Here is a 22156-nt window from a genome sequence, read left to right as displayed (position 1 = left end):
TGGGTACCGCAGAGCACCAATCATCCTGTCTGGACATAGCAAGACATCGCAATATCTGCTCCAAAGACTGATTGGTCCTCTCAGTCTGACCGTTGATCTCGGGATGGTAGGCTGAAGAAAAGGACAGACTGATACCCAGCCTTTTACAAAAAGCCCTCCAGAATTTTGCCACAAATTGCACTCCTCTATCAGACACCACATTGACAGGCACACCATGCAATCAGGCCACATGCTCCATGAATAGTTTTGATAGTGTCTCAGCATTAGGGAGACCCGCTAAAGGTACAAAATGCGCCTGCTTACTGAACCTATCAACAACTACCCAGATAACGGTTTTGCCATGAGAGTGGGGAACATCAGTGATAAAATCCATGGACAGGTGAGTCCACGGTCTATCTGGAATTGGCAGTGGTACCAATTCCCCGGCCGGCCGGTTACGGGAGGTTTTAGCGTGAGCACAAGTTTCACAGGAAGACACAAACCCAATGACGTCAGAAGCCACCGAAGGCCACCAAAACAGCCTAGTGATGACTTTACGCGTGGCCGAGATTCCAGGATGCCCACTAAGAGCTGAGTCATGGGACTCCCGAAGCACCCTTAACCGATACTGGACAGGTACAAAGAGCTTGTCATTGGGTACGGACGAGGGAGCAAGAGATTGGGCTTCACGAATCTCTCGCTCCAATACTGAGGACACCACAGCCACCACCACTCCGCAATGAAGAATGGAGGAAGGAAGTTCAGGTGGTGAAACTGGGTCCAGGCTACGAGATAAAGCGTCAGCCTTCACATTCTTGGACCCTGGTCTGAAAGTAATAGAAAACTGAAATCGGGAAAGAAGAAAAGTGACCACCTAGCTTGTCTCCGGGTCAACCGTTTGGCAGATTCGATGTAAGAAAGATTCTTGTGATCCGTAATGACAGTAATATGATGGGCAGCCCCCTCCAAAAAATGCCTCCATTCTTCAAATGCTAATTTAATGGCCAACAGCTCCCGATTACCCACATCATAATTCCTCTCAGCAGAGGAAAATTTTCTCGAAAAGAAAGCACAAGGTCTTAAGTTAGTCAACGTGGTGGGCCCTTGGGATAACACAGCCCCCACTCCCACCTCCGAGGTGTCCACCTCTACGATAAATGGTTTAGACAAATCAGGTTGAACCAGTACAGGAGCAGTCATGAAACAATTCTTCAAAGAAGAAAACGCCCCCAAAGCTGGAGTTGACCAGTTTTTGACATCTGCCCCCTTACGAGTTAAATCTGTGAGGGGTTTGACCACCTGAGAAAACCCCTTTATGAATTTTCTATAATAATTGGCGAAACCCAGAAAACTTGAGATCTCTGTGTTGCACCCAATCCACAATAGCCTGTACCTTCCTAGGGTCCATACGAAACCCCTTAGCGGACAAAATGACCCCTAGAAAGGACAATTCCTGGGCAAAAAATGAACACTTCTCTGGTTTAGCAAATAGTGAGTTCTTCCTAAGCCTCAGAAGAACTGCACAGAGGTGGTCCATGTGACTCTGTTTGTCGGAAGAATATATGAGAATGTCATCCAAATAAAATACCATGAAACGCGTAATAGAATCTGAGAAAACATGATTCATGAAATTCTGAAATACAGCTGGTGCATTAGTCAGACCAAAGGGCATAACCAAATTCTCAAACAAACCTTCAGAGGTGATAAAAGCAGTTTTCCACTCATCCCCCTCCCGCATACGGATGAGATTGTATGCCCCCTGAGGTCCAACTTAGAGAACCACCTGACCCCCGACAATTGGTTATACAAATCGGGGATCAGTGGGAGAGGATAAGTATTTCTTATGGTGATTTTATTAAGTTCTCGAAAATCGAGGCATGGGCGTAAACCACCATCCTTTTTCTTCACGAAAAAGAACCCCGCAGCCACAGGAGAGACAGATGACCGAATGTGCCCTTTGCGGAGACTATCGGAGATATACTCCTTCATGGCAGCCCGCTCAGGGGCGGAGAGATTGTACAGACGGGCTTTGGGCAATTTGGCACCAGGAACCAGATCAACCGCACAATCGAATGGGCAGTGTGGTGGCAAAACCTCATCCTCCTTTTCGGAGAACACATCCTCAAAGTCCTTCAGGTACTCCGGAATACCCTCCAGACTGACGGATGACACAGATACAGAAGCAAGACATCTCTTAGAACAATTGGGACCCCATTTAACAATGTCCCGGGATTCCCAGTTTATAACAGGATTATGTAATTGTAACCAGGGAAGCCCCAACACCAGTCCCACAGGCAGATTGTCCATAACAAAACATGAAATACGTTCCTGGTGTAAAGCACTCACTTTAAGGAGAAACTGTTCAGAAACCATTTTGATGACATTCTTAGCCAGTGGTGTTTTGTCAATGGCAACAACTAGGGTTGAGCAACTTTTACATTTTAGGATCGATCCGGGTTTCGCCAAACCCGAATATCTCAAAAGTCGAGTCGAGTGAAATCGGCTGATTATCGCGAAAAGTCGGGGATCGACCGAAATACGAAACCCAATGCAAGTCAATGGGGAAGCATAGTCGGCAGTGAGTGGAGGACAGGAAAACACCCACAGTGCCCATTTTAATGGCAAAAACATCCATTCTTGTTACTGAAGCTTGTCAATCTTAATTTACCTTATAATAATAGTTAGGCATTGGAAATTGGGGGTCATTTGGCTAAAGTTGTGGGGGGTATGGCTGGTTCAAGTATTTAGTGGGCCCAGGAAATGTGGACCACGTCACGGCAGTGGAGCAGGGAGAGGTCGGTATTTCAACTTTGCAAGTGCTGTGATCCTGAGCAAGCAGGGGGGGGGCCCACTCGTTCGCATTGGCACTGGCACAGGGCCCCTCAAAGTACGGCGGTGTGTTTGCACAGCGGGGGCGCCTCCCACCGGCAGCGACACTTTTGCGTACAATGAGGGACCCTGTGTCAGTGACGTCGCAAACGAGTATTCCCCCCACATCTGATGAAGGAACCTGCACTTTCATCTGCACCTTCCTCTTTGTCCTCGTGTAAGGTGGTATAGTATGCGGGAAGGGGAACCCGACTTTCAGCAGGGTCAGATTCTGGCTGTGTAGCGTGCAAGAGGAATGTAGTGGTCTGGGTCAATGTACCAGCAGAGTCATCTAGCACTGGCTGGGCAATGGGCAGGATGAGGAGGAAACACAGATATAGGCCCAAATAATAAAGTGGGCTAAATGCATTTCAAAATTGGTAACAGGACTAACCAGACGGCATTGCTTTGTTCAGTGGAGGACAACTGTAATGAGAGGCTGACACAGTGAGTAGGCCCAAATCAGTAAGTAGGCTAAATGCAGTTCAAAATTGGTAACAGTAGTAAACAGGCGGCACTGCTTTGTTCAGTGGAGGAGAACAGCAAGGAGCGACAGACACCATTAGTAGGCCCCAACCAAACTAGTAGGCCAAATGCAGTGTAATCTAAAAACTACTTAATGAAAGCCTGAAGATCGGAGCTCAGGAAAGGAAACCAGGAGAAAACCTTGGAGCGGCAGACACCGTTAGTAGGCCCCAACCCAACTAGCAGGCCAAATGCAGTGTAATCTAAAAACTACTTAATGAAAGCCTCAAGATCGAAGCTGAGGAAAGGAGACCAGGAGAAAACCTTGGAGCGGCAGACACCGTTAGTAGCCCCCAACCCAACTACTAGTCCAAATGCAGTGTAATCTAAAAACTACTTAATAAAAGCCTGAAGATCGAAGCTGAGGAAAGGAGACCAGGAGAAAACCTTGGAGCGGCAGACACCGTTAGTAGGCCCCAACCCAACTAGTAGGCCAAATGCAGTGTATTCTAAAAACTACTTAATGAAAGCCTGAAGATCGAGGTTGAGGAAAGGAGACCAGGAGAAAACCTTGGAGCGGCAGACACCGTTAGTAGGCCCCAACCCAACTACTAGTCCAAATGCTGTGTAATCTAAAAACTACAGTATAATGCACCCCATAATCCTCTGAGTAGTGTAATGCACGCCATACTCCATACAGCATAATGCACCCTATAGTCCTCTATACAGTATAATGCACTCCATAATCCATACAACATAATGCAATACATGGTCCATACAGCATAATGCACCCCATAGTCCTTTATACAGTATAATGCACACATACTCTTCTGTATAGTATAATGCACCCTATAGTCCATAAAGTATAATGCCACCTATAGTCTATACAACATAATGCACCCAATAATCCATACAGTATAATGAACCCCATTGATCTCTGTATAGTATAATGCACCCCATAGTCATCCATACAGTACAATGCTCCCCATAATCCATACAGCATAATGCACCAGATAGTCCTTGCAACATAATGCACCCAATAATCCATACAGAATAATGCAACGTATTGTATTTTGGATAGTATAATTCACCACATAGTCATCCACACAGTATATGCACCCTATAGTCCATACAGCATAATGCATCCCATAGACCATACAGTATAATCCACCCCATGGTCCTCTGTATAGTATACTGAACCCCATAGTCCATACAGCATAATGCATCTCATAGTCCACACAGTGTAATGCACCCCATGGTCCTCTGTATGGTATAATGCACCCCATACTTCATACAGTATAATACAAACTAAAGGCAATGTCATAATTACTTTTTTGTTTTTACAATTTCTCCTTGCTTGGAATTTTTGCATGTTTTCCGGTACACTATGTGGTGAAATGAATGGCGTCATTCAAAAGTACAATTTGTCCCCCAAAAAACAAGCCCTCATATGGCTATGTGGACAGAAAAATAAAAAAGTTGTGAGTTTGGGAAAATTGGAAGAAACAAAGAGGCAAAAATAAAACTTGACCTTGTCATTAAAGGGGTTAAATAATGACTTTACAGGGAGCAAGAAAGCAGATGACAATTATTCTCTTACTCTCTCCGTACACATTGGACGATCTAGTGAACATGTTACACATCACATGACTTTAGTATCATCATTATTACATAGGGCTTTCACTGCTGCCATTTTCCAAACATCAGTTAATAAATGGAACAACATGACAACTTCCCCAAATAACACTAATTGGAATAAATAGGAAAACTACAAAGATAGATATAAAAGTAATACCCTGCATCTCCTTATAGCATTAATAGAATGCGCTTTCCCTTTAAATTTAGCGGCGCATGCATCATGTGCCTCAACCATCAACCAATAACATCGCAGGATTTGAACTCAAAGAAAGAATCAAACCGTCAGTTGGTGCCAGTCTGCGATTGCTCTAATAGAGAAAAGACCGGCTCCTTACTGATTACTGGAAGTGATACTTGTTGGATTTATACCCGGATCGTTACCTGCTGATTGGAAGACAGCCGCCACCGACCGCCCTACAGAGGTGAGAATCATTGTGTCATGAATAAACTGCTGATTTATGTCATCCCGGATACTGACAGTTGGGATCCTTACTGAAAGCAAAAGATTTCACCATAAAAACCCAAATATAGATAATGGGGTGATTATGCGTAAATGGGATAAAATATGGTGATTTTGAATAAATATTTAAAATGTGGATAATGGTGTATAAATATTAATCTGAAAAACACAGGGCTACATATTTATTCTAGCAATTCCCAGATCCAACAAGACACCACTGCAAAATTTTCAGTTTGTCAGATTTTTCTCTTTATGGGTATATTTTTGAATAAAATGTAAATTGTTCTTATAGTCTACATACTTCTGACAACATGTCTCCGAATTTCCAAGCAATAAATTTTTTTTTTTCTGAAAAGGAGAAATGGTCCAAAGTGTTTTTAAAAATGCATCACTTGCAGACCTCATATATTGCAAAGAAAACAAGTTCATAATCATTTAGAAACAACAATCTAATGTTTTAATTCAGGAACAGTTCAGAAATCAATATTTTGTGGAATAACCATAATTTTTAATCACAGCTTTCATACATCTTGGCATTCTTTACACCAGTCTGTCACACTGCTTCTGGGGCAAAAATGTAAGCAGTTCTTCTTTGTTTGATGGCTTGTGACTATCCATCGTCCCCTTGATTACATTCCAGAGGTTTTCAATAGGGTTCAGTTCTGGAGATTGGGCTGGCCATGACAGGGTTTTGATGTGGTGCTCTCTTAATTTTTGCCAGATATATATATATATATATATATACATATATATTTTTAAGCACCACTCCAGTGGTTTTCTTTAGTGCACCGTGGGAGTGGTGCTTTATATGTAATTCTCCTGGCCCCATCTCATATTCATCTGCCACCCCCTTAATCCTTTTCCAGTGTTGCTCCTATCAGTCAATGGTGAAAAGTCACCTGACATTAGCTCCAGTGTTTCATGGAGTGGCGCAGAGGTCACTTTACAATACATCCCTATGAGAGCCTAGTTCTTTTTCTCATAAACTTGCATTGAGCTCTTGTGATTTAACTTCTGACCTGCAGCCAGTCAGAAGTTATGGGCACAAGATGGCGCCATGGGACTGGAGCGCCGTCGGTATAAGAAAGTGATCAGGCGGCTTACATTTAAAGCACCACTTCAACAGTACAAACAAAACGCTGGAGTGGTGCTTTAAGTAGAAAATAGTGTTTTTTTTGTTCACTAGCTACAGTTCTGTCAGTGGGTCATGTTGGGTATTACGATTAAATACCAATCAAGTCAATAAAGCTGCAATACTGCAAAACATGTAATGCAGGCGGTGGTAGTTACGTTTTGGGTTACACATTAGGTTGATAGCATTACTCTACTAGAGATCCTATAGAAAGAGCCATGCGCTGCATATTCAAGTTTTCATTTTTCTGTATGTTAGAGTCCAAGAAGAAGAGTAAAAATGGCCATGAGGAAGCGGAAGAGAGAACTGATCGCCCAGTATGAAGAGGAGTGGTAAGTAGATGAGGTTACATCACTGCAGTCATCACAATCTATACACTTACACCAGCAAGTCCATAGTGACCATTACACATCACCACTACACATATTTATGCCATTTACAGCTCAATACTCATGTCAGATCTCCGTGAGGAGAACACCCATCAGGATGTAAGTGAATTATGTGTAGCCATACTACGACCATGTGCAGGAGGCCTAATACTACCTCTTCTATTACAGTTCACGATCTGCCACCCAGGAAGAGGCCAAGAGGAGGAAGACAGAAGATGACGTCCCCCAGCCAGAAGAGCGGGCAGCTTTCACCGCACTCCTTGGTAAGACTCATTGTACCTTCCAAGGTTTCCAGATACAAAGTATTAGATTATATGACATGTATTTTATCATTAATCTATTTCAGGTGTATTATGGTAGAGAAACATGTAGAGAAGTGATCTCCCTCAGCCTCTTTTAATTATACCTAGTATGATAGGTGGTGAGCAGTGTCGTGGCTTTGGTTTCACCTCAATAGTGATGACATATCTTTAGGACAATTCTTCAGTATCTGATCAGTGGGTGTTGGGTGCCAAATCTCCATCAATCTGATATTGATGAGCTGTCCTGAGGATAATCCATCATTAATGAAGAACTCTACAACCCCAATAATTTAAGGTTAATAGCAATAAAAAAGTTTTCATTACAAAGTTCATAGTGAAATAAATCTATTTTTCTCATTTTTGTAGAAGAAGAATACATCAGATGCTTTCTAGCCAGGGACAGCTGTCTTAAGATTTCGGACAAGGTATTATTGTAGTGAAGGATAAGAAATCCTCCAGATCTGAGAAGATCCATCATAGGGAAATAAAGGGCTTATTCTTATGTAATAGTGGCCAGATATTACCATACATAGGAATATACTGCTAAATATGTTCTGTATTTTATATACCCTCTAACTCTACTCTTCCCTCTAGTACCTCCTCGCCATGGTCGTCGCTTACTTTAGGAGAGCAGGACTGCGATCTTCAGAATATGGAACCTTCTTCTTTCCAGCTCTGTGAGTCTCTTTTATTATTACACATTCATGTCTATAAATAACTTTATTTTATTGTAAAACCAAGATATCTTTTCCACCACTTGGCTAAATACATGATAATTGCATTTGTTGTTGTTTGTCTGTATTTTCTTCTGAAGTGTATTATAATTTGTCTGCTTTCATTTCTCTCACTCCAGGTTTTTAGCCAACCAGTTTGAAGAAGACGTGCCGTATCAATGGGAGATCTACCGCTGGGCCCTTGGATGGACGTGGAGGATGAAGAAGGACCGACTACTACAATTCCGCAATGTTCTGCTCACCAGGATGGAATTTCGGGCTTGGGTGGATCGGGCCACCTGTGATCTGGTTAGCAATATAAACAATGATAATATAAACTGATCTGTAAATATGTATCACAATATAAACAGTATACTTTAATGAATCCCTTAGACCTGATGGAGAACTTGTACTTACTTTGCAAAGCCACATCAAAATGGTCGTGTAATCCTGATATTAGGCAGAGCGTTCTATGAGTGCAGCCATAGCTGGACTCAAAAAAGGCTTGTTTTAATATCAATCAAGAAAACTTTACTAAGTGATTATAAAGTCATTCTGCCATAGATTTTCAGTAATCACACCAGTATCATCAGGTCTAAAATATATGCAAATTGGATTATGATTAATGGTGAAATATTCACTTTAAACTCTGATTGTAATCAATTTTTCAATTCTAGATCATGGCACAAGACCCTGACCACTGGGCATGGAAGAGAGAGAGGAATATCCATCACAGCTGGGCAATCCGTTGGTTCAGGAGGAGTAAAGCCCTTTCCTGCTCTCTCTGTAACATCGTTCCATGCAAGATGGAGGAAGATGTGAATATCTAATGCCTGGAAACAGAGCTGTTAGACCTCCAAGGAGAAGAACATGGCTGGAAGAGGAACAGAGCTGCTGGACCTACAAGAAGAAGAACATGGCTGGAAGGAGAACAGAGCTGCTGGACCTCCAAGGAGAAGAACATGGCTGGAAGAGGAACAGCGCTGCTGGACCTACAAGAAGAAGAACATGGCTGGAAGGGGAACATAGATGCCGGTCCTACAAGAAGAAGAACATGGCTGGAAGAGGAGCAGAGCTGCTGGACCTACAAGAAGAAGAACATGGCTGGAAGAGGAACATAGATGCCGGTCCTACAAGAAGAAGAACATGGCTGGAAGGAGAACATAGATGCCGGTCCTACAAGAAGAACAGCTAGAAGACATGAGGGATGAAAAACTGGAGAAAGTAGAGAAGTATGCTTAATAGTCACACACTGAAAATTCACATCTCACTGTAGACAGACAACATACAGACATTTCATATACTGTACACATAGACACACTATATACTCACATTATATATATTAGATTCCTTGATAGGGCGTTGATCCAGGGAACTAGTCTGATTGCCGTATGTGGAGTCAGGAAGGAATTTTTTTCCCCAATGTGGAGCTTACTCTTTGCCACATGGGTTTTTTTTGCCTTCCTTTGGATCAACATGTTAGGGCATGTTAGGTTAGGCTATGGGTTGAACTAGATGGACTTAAAGTCTTCCTTCAACCTTAATAACTATGTTACTATGTTATTTTATCACACTTGTACTTTATAGTGGTAACCTCCCTTAGTATGCCCGGAGGAAGGGCAGTACAGCAGTCATGGTTTCCCTACAGGTTTCCACCACTGGGGGTTTTCCTGTCCTGAGTGTTGCTGTACGCTCTTTGTGAGTGATGGGAGGTAACCAGCACATATAAAGCATATAATAAACTTCACACTATTTAAACTCTCCATGATGTGTCTGAGTGTTTATTTGATACTTTTATGTGTGGACAGGACCGCCATCAGGGCATTACTGCCCTCACTGTAGTGAGGGACCCGGTGAGGGTGTACAACAAGAAGGAAACAACACGTGCCACCTAGTGAGCACTTACAGTACTTGGGCTGTCATAGTACAGGACTACTGTTATACACAGGAATAATTGAAAGTATATAAAGGATATTATAAATCCAGCAGATAAGCATACATCACCTCAAAAGAGGGGAAAATAACCACAGCAGACAAAAAGTTATCAGTATAACTCAAGTATATCCATAGCTTCTCTATGTATACTTATTCTAATAGAGGTAATTTGTAATGGTAGCTCATATGGATATATCTAAAGTGCATATTGCATCAATGCATATTCCTCTGAGGACATAGCTTACCCGTATTAAAGGTGCAAGTGCAGACTAGTGATCCCCAGGGTCCGCCCCGACGCGGGTTTCGAGTACGCTTTCTCACAGGGGTATAACATTTGGAATGTCATGCCTGCTTTTAAGTGTATGGGAATGATTGGTCTCCAGTGTGCCAGCGTGTGCGGTCAGAGACCCGCGCCGGAAGTACCCGTCACCTGATCAGCCTCTCTGGATCCTCGCACGTCCGTATGCAACCATACAGCTCTGGCAAAAATTAAGAGGCCACCAAATCAAAACCCCCATCATGGGCAGCCCAATCTCCAGACCTGAAACCCATTGAAAACCTCTGGAATGTCATCAAGAGAATGATGGATAGTCACAAGCCATCAAACAAAGATGAAGTGCTTACATTTTTGCTCCAGAAGCAGTGTGAAAGACTCGTGGAAAGAATGCCAAGATGCATGAAAGCTGTGATTGCAATCATGGTTATTCCACAAAATATTGATTTCTGAACTCCTCCTGAGTTAAACATTAGTATTGTTGTTTCTAAATGATTATGAACTTGTTTTCTTTGCATTATTTGAGGTATTTAAGCACTGGGTTTTTTTTACATTTTCACCATTTCTCCTTTTCAGAAAAAAAATACAAAATTTATTACTTGGAAATTCGGACACATGTTGTCGGAAGTTTATGGGCTTAACCCCTTAAGCCCCGAGGGTGGTTTGCACATTAATGACCGGGCCAATTTTTACAATTCTGACCACTGTTCCTTTATGAGGTTATAACTCTGGAACACTTCAACGGATCTTGGCGATTCTGACATTGTTTTCTCGTGATATATTGTACTTCATGATAGTGGTAAAATTTGTTCGATATAACATGCGTTTATTTGTGAAAAAACGGAAATTTGGCAAAAATTTTGAACATTTTGCAATTTTCCAACTTTGAATTTTTATGCCCTTAAGTCACAGAGATATGTCACACAAAATTTATAAGTAACATTTTACTTTACATCAGCACAATTTTGGAACCAAATTTTTTTTTTGTTAGGGAGTTACAAGGGTTAAAAGTTGACCAGCAATTTCTCATTTTTACAACACCAATATTTTTTAGGGACCACATCACATTTGAAGTCATTTTGAGGGGTCTATATGATAGAAAATAACCAAGTATGACACCTTTCTAAAAACTGCACCCCTCAAGGTGCTCAAAACCACATTCAAGAAGTGTATTAACCCTTCAGGTGTTTTACAGGAATTTTTGGAATGTTTAAATAAAAATGAACATTTAACTTTTTTTCACAAAAAATTTACTTCAGCTCCAATTTGTTTTATTTTACCAAGGGTAACAGGAGAAAATGGACCCCAAACGTTGTTGTACAATTTGTCCTGAGTACGCTGATACCCCATATGTGGGGGTTAACCACTGTTTGGGCGCATGGCAGAGCTTGGAAGGGAAGGAGCGCCGTTTGACTTATCAATGCAAAATTGACTGGAATTGAGATGGGACGCCATGTCGCGTTTGGAGAGCCCCTGATGTGCCTAAACATTGAAACCCCCCACAAGTGACATCATTTTGGAAAGTAGACCCCCTAAGAAACTTATCTAGATGTGTGGTGAGGACTTTGACCCAACAAGTGCTTCACAGAAGTTTATAATGCAGAGCCGTAAAAATAAAAAATCATATTTTTTCACAAAAATGATCTTTCGCCCCCAATTTTTTATTTTCCCAAGGGTAAGAGAAGAAATTAGACCACAAAAGTTGTTGTGCAATTTGTCCTGAGTACGCCGATACCCCATATGTGGTGGTAAACCAGTGTTTGGGCGCATAGCAGAGCACGGAAGGGAAGGAGCGCCATTTGACTTTTCAATGCAAAATTGACTGGAATTAAGATGGGACGCCATGTTGCGTTTGGAGAACCACTGATGTGCCTAAGCATTGAAACCCCCCACAAGTGACACCATTTTGGAAAGTAGACCCCTTAAGGAACTTTAATCCAATACTAGGCCTAAATGAAGAACGGCACTTCCATAAGTGCATAATCTATCAGAAAAAAACAACCGGAAGCTTTATGCCAATAAAAGTACCAATATTTTATTAATCACAAAAAAGATAAAACCTTGACAAGTCTCATAGTAGCCAGTGGTGAGACATGTGACAGAATAATACTGTCTGCATACAGGAATATACCACAGAATCAAGTAATGCACACAGAAATGCCTAAGATAATTGCCAAACAATTATATAATAATAGGGTATATAGCAAGATAACAATAAAGCACCTACATATTAATAAATGTCTTATCATACAAAGCCCACGAATAATAATGTATTGCTACATCAGTATATATCTATTAACCCCTTTCTGCCATTAGACGTACTATTGCGTCCATGTGGGGTGGGCTTTTCTTCCCAAGGACGCAATAGTACGTCATATGCGATCGGCAGCGCTCACGGGGGGAGCGCCGCCGATCGCGGCCGGGTGTCAGCTGTTTATCGCAGCTGACATCCGGCACTATGTGCCAGGAGCGGTCACGGACCGCCCCCGGCACATTAACCCCCGGCACACCGCGATCAAAGATGATCGCGATGTGCCGGCGGTACAGGGAAGCACCGCGCAGGGAGGGGGCTCCCTGCGGGCTTCCCTGAGCCCCCCGCAGCAACGCGATGTGATCGCGTTGCTGCGAGGGTCTCACCTCCCTCCCTGCTCCCTCCAGCCCCGGATCCAAGATGGCCGCGGATCCGGGTCCTGCAGGGAGGGAGGTGGCTTCACAGAGCCTGCTCAGAGCAGGCACTGTGAAGCAGCCTGCACTCCTATCAGATCAGTGATCTGACAGAGTGCTGTGCAAACTGTCAGATCACTGATCTGTGATGTCCCCCCCTGGGACAAAGTAAAAAAGTTAAAAAAAAAAATTTCAAATGTGTAAAAAAAAATTAAAAAAAATATTCCAAAATAATGAAAAAAAAATAAAAATATTATTCCCATAAATACATTTCTTTATCTAAATAAAAAAAAAAAAACAATAAAAGTACACATATTTAGTATCGCCGCGTCCGTAACGGCCCGACCTATAAAACTGGCCCACTAGTTAACCCCTTCAGTAAACACCGTAAGAAAAAAAAAAAAAAAACGAGGCAAAAAACAACGCTTTATTATCATACCGCCGAACAAAAAGTGGAATAACACGCGATCAAAAAGACAGATATAACTAACCATGGTACCGCTGAAAACGTCATCTTGTCCCGCAAAAAACGAGCCGCCATACAGCATCATCAGCAAAAAAATAAAAAAGTTATAGCCCTGAGAATAAAGCGATGCAAAAATAATTATTTTTTCTATAAAATAGTTTTTATCGTATAAAAGCGCCAAAACATAAAAAAATGATATAAATGAGGTGTCGCTGTAATCGTACTGACCCGAAGAATAAAACTGCTTCATCAATTTTACCAAACGCGGAACGGTATAAACGCCTCCCCCAAAAGAAATTCATGAATAGCTGGTTTTTGGTCATTCTGCCTCACAAAAATCGGAATAAAAAGCGATCAAAAAATGTCACGTGCCCGAAAATGTTACCAATAAAAACATCAACTCGTCCCGCAAAAACCAAGACCTCACATGACTCTGTGGACCAGAATATAGAAAAATTATAGCTCTCAAAATGTGGTAACGCAAAAAATAATTTTTGCAATAAAAAGCGTCTTTCAGTGTGTGACGGCTGCCAATCATAAAAATCCGCTAAAAAACCCGCTATAAAAGTAAATCAAACCCCCCTTCATCACCCCCTTAGTTAGGGAAAAATTAAAAAAATGTATTTATTTCCATTTTCCCATTAGGGCTAGGGTTAGAGTTAGGGCTAGGGTTAGGGCTAGGGCTAGGGTTAGGGCTAGGGTTAGGGCTAGGGTTAGGGTTAGGGCTAGGGCTAGGGTTAGGGTTAGGGCTAGGGTTAGGGCTAGGGTTAGGGCTAGGGTTAGGGCTAGGGTTAGGGCTAGGGTTAGGGCTAGGGTTAGGGTTAGGGCTAGGGTTAGGGCTAGGGCTACAGTTTGGGTTGGGGCTAAAGTTACAGTTAGGGTTTAGATTACATTTACGGTTGGGAATAGGGTTGGGATTAGGGTTAGGGGTGTGTCAGGGTTAGAGGTGTTGTTAGGGTTACTGTTGGGATTAGGGTTAGGGATGTGTTTGGATTAGGGTTTCAGTTATAATTGGGGGGTTTCCACTGTTTAGGCACATCAGGGGCTCTCCAAACGCGACATGGCGTCCGATCTCAATTCCAGCCAATTCTGCGTTGAAAAAGTAAAACAGTGCTTCTTCCCTTCCGAGCTCTCCCGTGTGCCCAAACAGGGGTTTACCCCAACATATGGGGTATCAGCGTACTCAGGACAAATAGGACAACAACTTTTGGGGTCCAATTTCTCCTGCTACCCTTGGGAAAATACAAAACTCGGGGCTAAAACATATTTTTTGTGGGGAAAAAAAAGATTTTTTATTTTCACGGCTCTGCGTTATAAACTGTAGTGAAACACTTGGGGGTTCAAAGTTCTCACAACACATCTAGATTAGTTCCCTGGGGGGTCTAGTTTCCAATATGGGGTCACTTGTGGGGGGTTTCTACTGTTTAGGTACATTAGGGGTTCTGCAAACGCAATGTGACGTCTGCAGACCATTCCATCTAAGTCTGCATTCCAAATGGCGCTCCTTCCCTTCCGAGCTCTGCCATGCGCTCAAACGTTGGTTTCCCCCAACATACGGGGTATCAGCGTACTCAGGACAAATTGGACAACAACTTTTGGGGTCGAATTTCTCCTCTTACCCTCGGGAAAATACAAAACTGGGGGCTAAAAAATAATTTTGGGGGGAAAGATTTTTTTTTTTAATTTTCACGGCTCTGCGTTACAAACTGTAGTGAAACACTTGGGGGTTCAAAGATATCACAACACATCTAGATGAGTTCCTTAGGGGGTCTAGTTTCCAAAATGGTGTCACTTGTGGGAGGTTTCTACTGTTTAGGTACATTAGGGGCTCTGCAAATGCAATGTGACACCTGCAGACCATTCCATCTAAGTCCTCATTCCAAATGGAGCTCCTTCCCTTCCGAGCCCTCCCATGCGCCCAAACAGTGGTTCCCCCCCACATATGGGGTATCAGCGCACTCAGGACAAATTGGACAACAAATTGTGGGGTCGAATTTCTCCTTTTACCCTCGGGAAAATACAAAACTGGGGGCTAAAAAATAATTTTTGTGGGAAAAAATTTTTTTTTTATTTTTACGGCTCTCCATTATAAACTTCTGTGAAGCCCTTGGTGGGTCAAAGCGCTCAGCACACATCTAGATAAGTTCCTAAGGGGGTCTACTTTCCAAAATGGTGTCACTTGTGGGGGGTTTCTACTGTTTAGGTACATTAGGGGCTCTGCAAACGCAATGTGACACCTGCAGACCATTCCATCTAAGTCTGCATTCAAATGGCACTCCTTCCCTTCTGAGCCCTCCCATGTGCCCAAACAGTGGTTCCCCCCACATATGGTGTATCATCGCACTCAGGACAAATTGGGCAACAAATTTTGGGGTCCAATTTCTCCTGTTACCCTCAGGAAAATACAAAACTGGGGGCTAAAAAAATAATTTTTGTGGGAAAAAAATTTTGTTTTATTTTTACGGCTCTGCATTATAAACTTCTGTGAAGCACTTGGTGGGTCAAAGTGCTCACCACACCTCTAGATAAGTTCCTTAGGGGGTCTACTTTCCAAAATGGTGTCATTTGTGGGGGGTTTCAATGTTTAGGCACATCAGTGGCTCTTCAAACGCAACATGGCGTCCCATCTCAATTCCTGTCAATTTAGCTTTGAAAAGTCAAACGGCGCTCCTTCCCTTCCGAGCTCTCCCATCCACCCAAACAGTGGTTTACCCCCACATATGGGGTATCCGCGTACTCAGGACAAATTGTACAACAACTTTTGGGGTCCAATTTCTTCTCTTACCCTTGGGAAAATAAAAAATTGGGGGCAAAAAGATAATTTTTGTGAAAAAATATGATTTTTTATTTTTACGGTTCTACATTATAAACTTCTGTGAAGCACTTGGTGGGTCAAAGTGCTCACCACACCTCTAGATAAGTTCCTTAGGGGGTCTACTTTCCAAAATGGTGTCACTTGTGGGGGGTTTCAATGTTTAGGCACATCAGTGGCTCTTCAAACGCAACATGACGTCCCATCTCAATTCCTGTCAATTTTGCATTGAAAAGTCAAACGGCGCTCCTTCCCTTCCGAGCTCTCCCATCCGCCCAAACAGTGGTTTACCCCCACATATGGGCTATCAGCGTACTCAGGACAAATTGTACAACAACTTTTGGGGTCCAATTTCTTCTCTTACCCTTGGGAAAATAAAAAATTGGGGGCGAAAAGATAATTTTTGTGAAAAAATATGATTTTTTATTTTTACGGTTCTACATTATAAACTTCTGTGAAGCACTTGTTGGGTCAAAGTGCTCACCACACCTCTAGATAAGTTCCTTAGGGGGTCTACTTTCCAAAATGGTGTCACTTGTGGGGGGTTTCAATGTTTAGCCACATCAGGGGCTCTCCAAACGAAACATGGCGTCCCATCTCAATTCCAGTCAATTTTGCATTGAAAAGTCAAATGGCGCTCCTTCGCTTCCGAGCTCTGCCATGCGCCCAAACAGTGGTTTACCCCCACATGTGGGGTATTGGCATACTCAGGACAAATTGTACAACAATGTTTGGGGTCCATTTTCTCCTGTTACCCTTGGTAAAATAAAACAAATTGGAGCTGAATTACATTTTTTGTGAAAAAAAGTTAAATGTTCATTTTTATTTAAACATTCAAAAAATTCCTGTGAAGCACCAGAAGGGTTAATAAACTTCTTGAATATGGTTTTGAGCACCTTGAGGGGTGTAGTTTTTAGAATGGTGTCACACTTGGGTATTTTCTATCATATAGACCCCTCAAAATGACTTCAAATGAGATGTGGTCCCTAAAATAAAATGGTGTTGTAGAAATGAGAAATTGCTGGTCAACTTTTAACCCTTATAACTCCCTAACAAAAAAAAATTTTGGTTCCAAAATTGTGCTGATGTAAAGTAGACATGTGGGAAATGTTACTTATTAAGTATTTTGTGTGACATATCTCTGTGATTTAATTGCATAAAAATTCAAAGTTGGAAAATTGCGAAATTTTCATAATTTTCGCCAAATTTCCGTTTTTTTCACAAATAAACGCAGGTACTATCAAATAATTTTTACCATTGTCATGAAGTACAATATGTCACGAGAAAACAATGTCAGAATCACCAGGATCCATTGAAGCGTTCCAGAGTTATAACCTCATAAAGGGACAGTGGTAAGAATTGTAAAAATTGGCCCGGTCATTAACGTGCAAACCACCCTTGGGGGTAAAGGGGTTAATGCTAAAAAGTCATGTGCCTTAATGGCAAAAAGAAGCATATAATATATACAAAACAGCTAACAATAATAAAGAAAAAGGAGGGCAAATATATGTAAAAATGTCCCAAATGTCTGTAAATGATCTATGGAGTCTCAATAGACTATTATTAATAGAGGGAAGGGTTAACTCCGTATAATTCAGTGTATAGACATAGTGCCTATAAGAAAAAAAGAACCCTATCCTTTTAAACAGGACATTGAACACATTGCACCGCTAGTAAAAGGTGCATATAGTGCATATAGAAGGCATAAGAGGTAGTGTAGGTATATTACCTGAACATGCAGCTCAGTAGAAGGACCCCGACTCGCGTTTCGCGTGATGCTTCATCCAGGGTGATAGTCACAGCACATAGTGGCTGTTGTACAGTTTATATAGTGGGTGTAATCAGTGGTGGCAGCGGTTTGTCATGGCGCTTGCTTCAACACGCCGGCTCGGACGTCACTGCCGGTCGGCGTCACATGAGGCCTGTCCAATCCCCTAACCGACGCGTCAGGGCAGGGGGCGGAGTCAGCCACACTACAGACGCGTCTCCACAGTAACCCGAAACCGGAAGTATCCGCAAGCGCTCACCGTAAGATGGTAAATACAGCTGGGATACTTCAAGGATATGCAGCGCCTGCACACAGAGTGTCTGTGTGATAGAACAAAGTGAAAGGGTGCATAGCAAGTGTGTCAGTGCGAGATTACATACAATACAAGAGGGAACACTATATACATAATAAAAAATGTATTAAAAACAACACTGTTGTCATGTGTCAGTATAAGTAAACGCTATATGCCTCTAAAAGTGAAAGGTACTATTAGTTACCTCCATAGGGGACTAATGATAATAAAGTGTACTGTTCCGGAAAGTCAATAGACTGGTATCAACTGTATAAGAATTATCAATATAAAAAATATAATATATATATATATATATATATATATATATGTATAAAGTGCCAATATGCTATTTATTTAACACTAGTGGTTACTGTGGCGATAATGTGAAAATGCCCTATAAAGTATACACATAAAGAGTGCTATATATTAACATGTATAATGGTGATATATATATATATATATATATATACATATATATATCAATATAAGATACATAAAAATAATTGTGAATATAAGACAGAGAGGAGCAATTATATCATATATGAACAAATTCTATATAGACAGATACATAAAATAAAATATATAAAACAAAGAAGGAAGATTCTTGAGAGAAGCAGGTCCCAGATCTGGAAAGAAGTATCCTAAGGTATCAAAGCAAGAACACTGTGTAGGTCAAATCAGATATATGGAGACAATATCAGGAGCTAAAAACTCATTCAGACCACCCTTAAGGAACTTATCTAGATGTGTGGTGAGCACTTTGACCCAACAAGTGCTTCACAGAAGTTTATAATACAGAGCCGTAAAAATAAAAAATCATATTTTTTCACAAAAATGATCTTTTCGCCCCCAATTTTTCATTTTCCCAAGGGTAAGAGAAGAAATTGGACCCCAAAAGTTGTTGTACAATTTGTCCTGAGTACGCTGATACCCGATATGTGGGGGTAAACAACTGTTTGGGCGCATGGCAGAGCTCGGAAGGGAAGGAGCGCCGTTTGACTTTTCAATGCAAAATTGACTGGAATTGAGATGGTACACCATGTCGCGTTTGGAGAGCCCCTGATGTGCCTAAACATTAAAAACCCCCACAAGTGACACCATTTTGGAAAGTAGACCCCCTAAGGAACTTATCTAGATGTGTTTTGAGAGCTTTGAACCCCCAAGTGTTTCACTACAGTTTATAAAGCAGAGCCGTGAAAATAAAAATTCATTTTTTAGCCCCCAGTTTTGTATTTTCACAAGGGTAACAAGATAAATTGGACCCCAAAAGTTGTTGTCCAATTTTGTGCTGAGTACGCTGATACCCCATATGTGGGGGGAACCACTGTTTGGGCACATGGCAGAGCTCAGAAGGGAAGGAGCGCCATTTGGAATGCAGACTTAGATGGATTGGTCTGCAGACGTCACATTGCATTTGCAGAGCCCCTGATGTACCCAAACAGTAGAAACACCCCACAAGTGACCCCATATTGGAAACTAGACCTCCCAAGGAACTTATCTTGATGTGTTGTGAGAACTTTGAACCCCCAAGTGTTTCACTACAGTTTATAACGCAGAGCCGTGAAAATGAAAATTTTTTTTTTTTTTCACAAAAATTATTTTTTAGCCGGGGGTTAATGTGCCGGGGGCGGTCCGTGACCGCTCCTGGCACATAGTGCCGGATGTCAGCTGCGATAGGCAGCTGACCCCCGGCCGCGATTGGCCGCGCTTCCCCCGTGAGCGCGGCCGATCGCATATGACGTACTATCCCGTCACTGGGAATTAAGTCCCAGGGCACCTTGACGGGATAGTACGTCATATGGGATTAAGGGGTTAAAGAACAATTTACATTTTGCTCAAAAATATACCTATAAATATAAAAATCAGAGAAACTGAAAATGTTGCAGTGATCTCTTAATTTTTGCCAGAGCTGTATATGTTTGTTACAGTCAGGTCCCCTACTGTATGACAATAAGAATAGAAGAATATTTTGGTGGCCTCTGGATCAGGCCTCTATAACACACTAGATGCTACAAATTTTAAAGTCAGGTCCCATAATGTATGACACAGGAACAGAAGCATAGCAAACTATTTTAAAGTCAGTTCCCCAACTGTATGACACTAGGAACAGAAGAATTTTTGTGCTCTCTGGATCAGGCCTCTATAACACACTAGATGCTACAAACTATTTTATAGTCAGGTCTCCTACTGTATGACACTAAGAACAGAAGAATTTTTTGGTGGCCTCTGCATCAGGCCTCTATAACACACTAGATGCTACAAACTATATTAACCCCTATTCGGCATCGGGCGTAACAGTACACCGATATCGGACACCCTCCCTTTGATGTGGACTCCGGCAGTGAGCCCACATCTTTCCCGTCACATGTCAGCTGTTTTGAACAGCTGAACTGCTGTTTTGAACAGCTGACATGTGCCCGGAACATCCGCGGGTAGAATCTCGATCCACCCACGGCTATTAACCAGTTAAATGCCGCTGTCAAACAATGACAGCAGCATTTAACAAGCGTTTCCAGCAATCGCGCCGGAAATCAGCGCATTGTTGACCCCATCACATGACTGTGGGTCACTGATGGGTTGGCATGACAACCAGAGGTCTCCTGCAGACCCCTATGGTTGTCCCTGCTGGATGGCTATGAGCGCCGCCCGGTGGTTGGCGCTCATAGCAAGTGAGTAATTCTGCTACATACAGGGGATCTGTTCATCGCCTGTATGTAGTAGTGCCGATACGGTTATGGTAGCTTCTAGTCACCCATGGAGACTACTGAAGCATGCTAAAAGTAAAAAAAAATAAGTTTTAAAAAAATAAAAAAATATAAAAGTTCAAATCACCCCCCTTTCGCTCCATTCAAAATAAAGCTGTAATGTGCTGCTGCAGTGCAGTATAGAGCAACCTAAAAGGAGGTTGTACACACAGCGCAGCAACACTGAACAACAACACAGGTGTCACAGCTAATGAAAGAGACATCAGACAAGCCAAGGTCATACATGGAGATAGCAGCGCGGTACAGAAGGGGCGAGCAGAGAATAGTCGGGGACAAGCAAGACCTCAGAGCCTACCGGGAACGTGGTAACCAAAACGTGAGACGAAAGACGGAGTCAGGGTACAGGCCAAGTCATAAACGGGTGCAGGCAGTCAGAGGCAAAGAGGAACACTAGTACAGGGATCCAGGTCAGGTGCTCAAACCATGTAACATGAACTATAGCTGACACTGGCCCACAGGCTGCAGAGGACTTAAATAGCTCAGCCAGCTTCAGAGTGAGGCAGAGAGGATTAACTCCCACATGACCAGTCCAGAGACAAGAGAGCTGAATATAATCTCAGAACTGGATCATGACAGTACCCCCCTTTCAATGGGGGGCCACTGGACCCCCAGGCTTCTCTGGATAACGAGCATGAAAGGCCCAGACCAGCCGATCTGCATGGACCAAATGCGCCGGCACCCACGACCAGTCCTCAGGACTGTAACCCCTCCAATGGACCAAGTACTGCAGTGAACGGCGGAGCATACGAGAATCCACCACCCGTTCCACCTCATACTCGGTCTGGCCATCAACCACAACAGGCGGAGGGTGCGCGGGAGACCTACCTGAGGAAGGCACTGACGGCTTCAGAAGCGCCTTATGGAATACATTGGGGATCCGCAACGACGGAGGCAAGCAAAGACGGAAGGACACAGGATTAACCACCTCCAAAATTTCATCTTTCAGCTTAGCAGAGGGAATCCTCAATCTAATATTCTTAGTGGATAACCATACTTTATTCCCCAGCTGGTAAGTCGGCCCCACAGAACGTCATTTATCGGCAAAAAAATTATACTTGCCCTGAGCCTCCCCTATGTTTCTCTGAACCTCCCTCCAGATCTCTCCTAACTGCAGAAAGGCTGAATCAGCCCCTGGATACCCCAAATCCAGCCGGGAAAACTCACCAAAGTGAGGGTGAAACCCATAGTTGCAGAAAAACGGGGACGTACCAGTGGACTGATTGACACAATTATT

Source organism: Ranitomeya imitator, chromosome 8, assembly GCF_032444005.1.
Source record: "Ranitomeya imitator isolate aRanImi1 chromosome 8, aRanImi1.pri, whole genome shotgun sequence".
NCBI classification, from domain to species: Eukaryota; Metazoa; Chordata; class Amphibia; order Anura; family Dendrobatidae; genus Ranitomeya; species Ranitomeya imitator.
The sequence above is the reverse complement of the archived record's forward strand: the minus strand, read 5'-3'. Positions refer to the sequence as shown.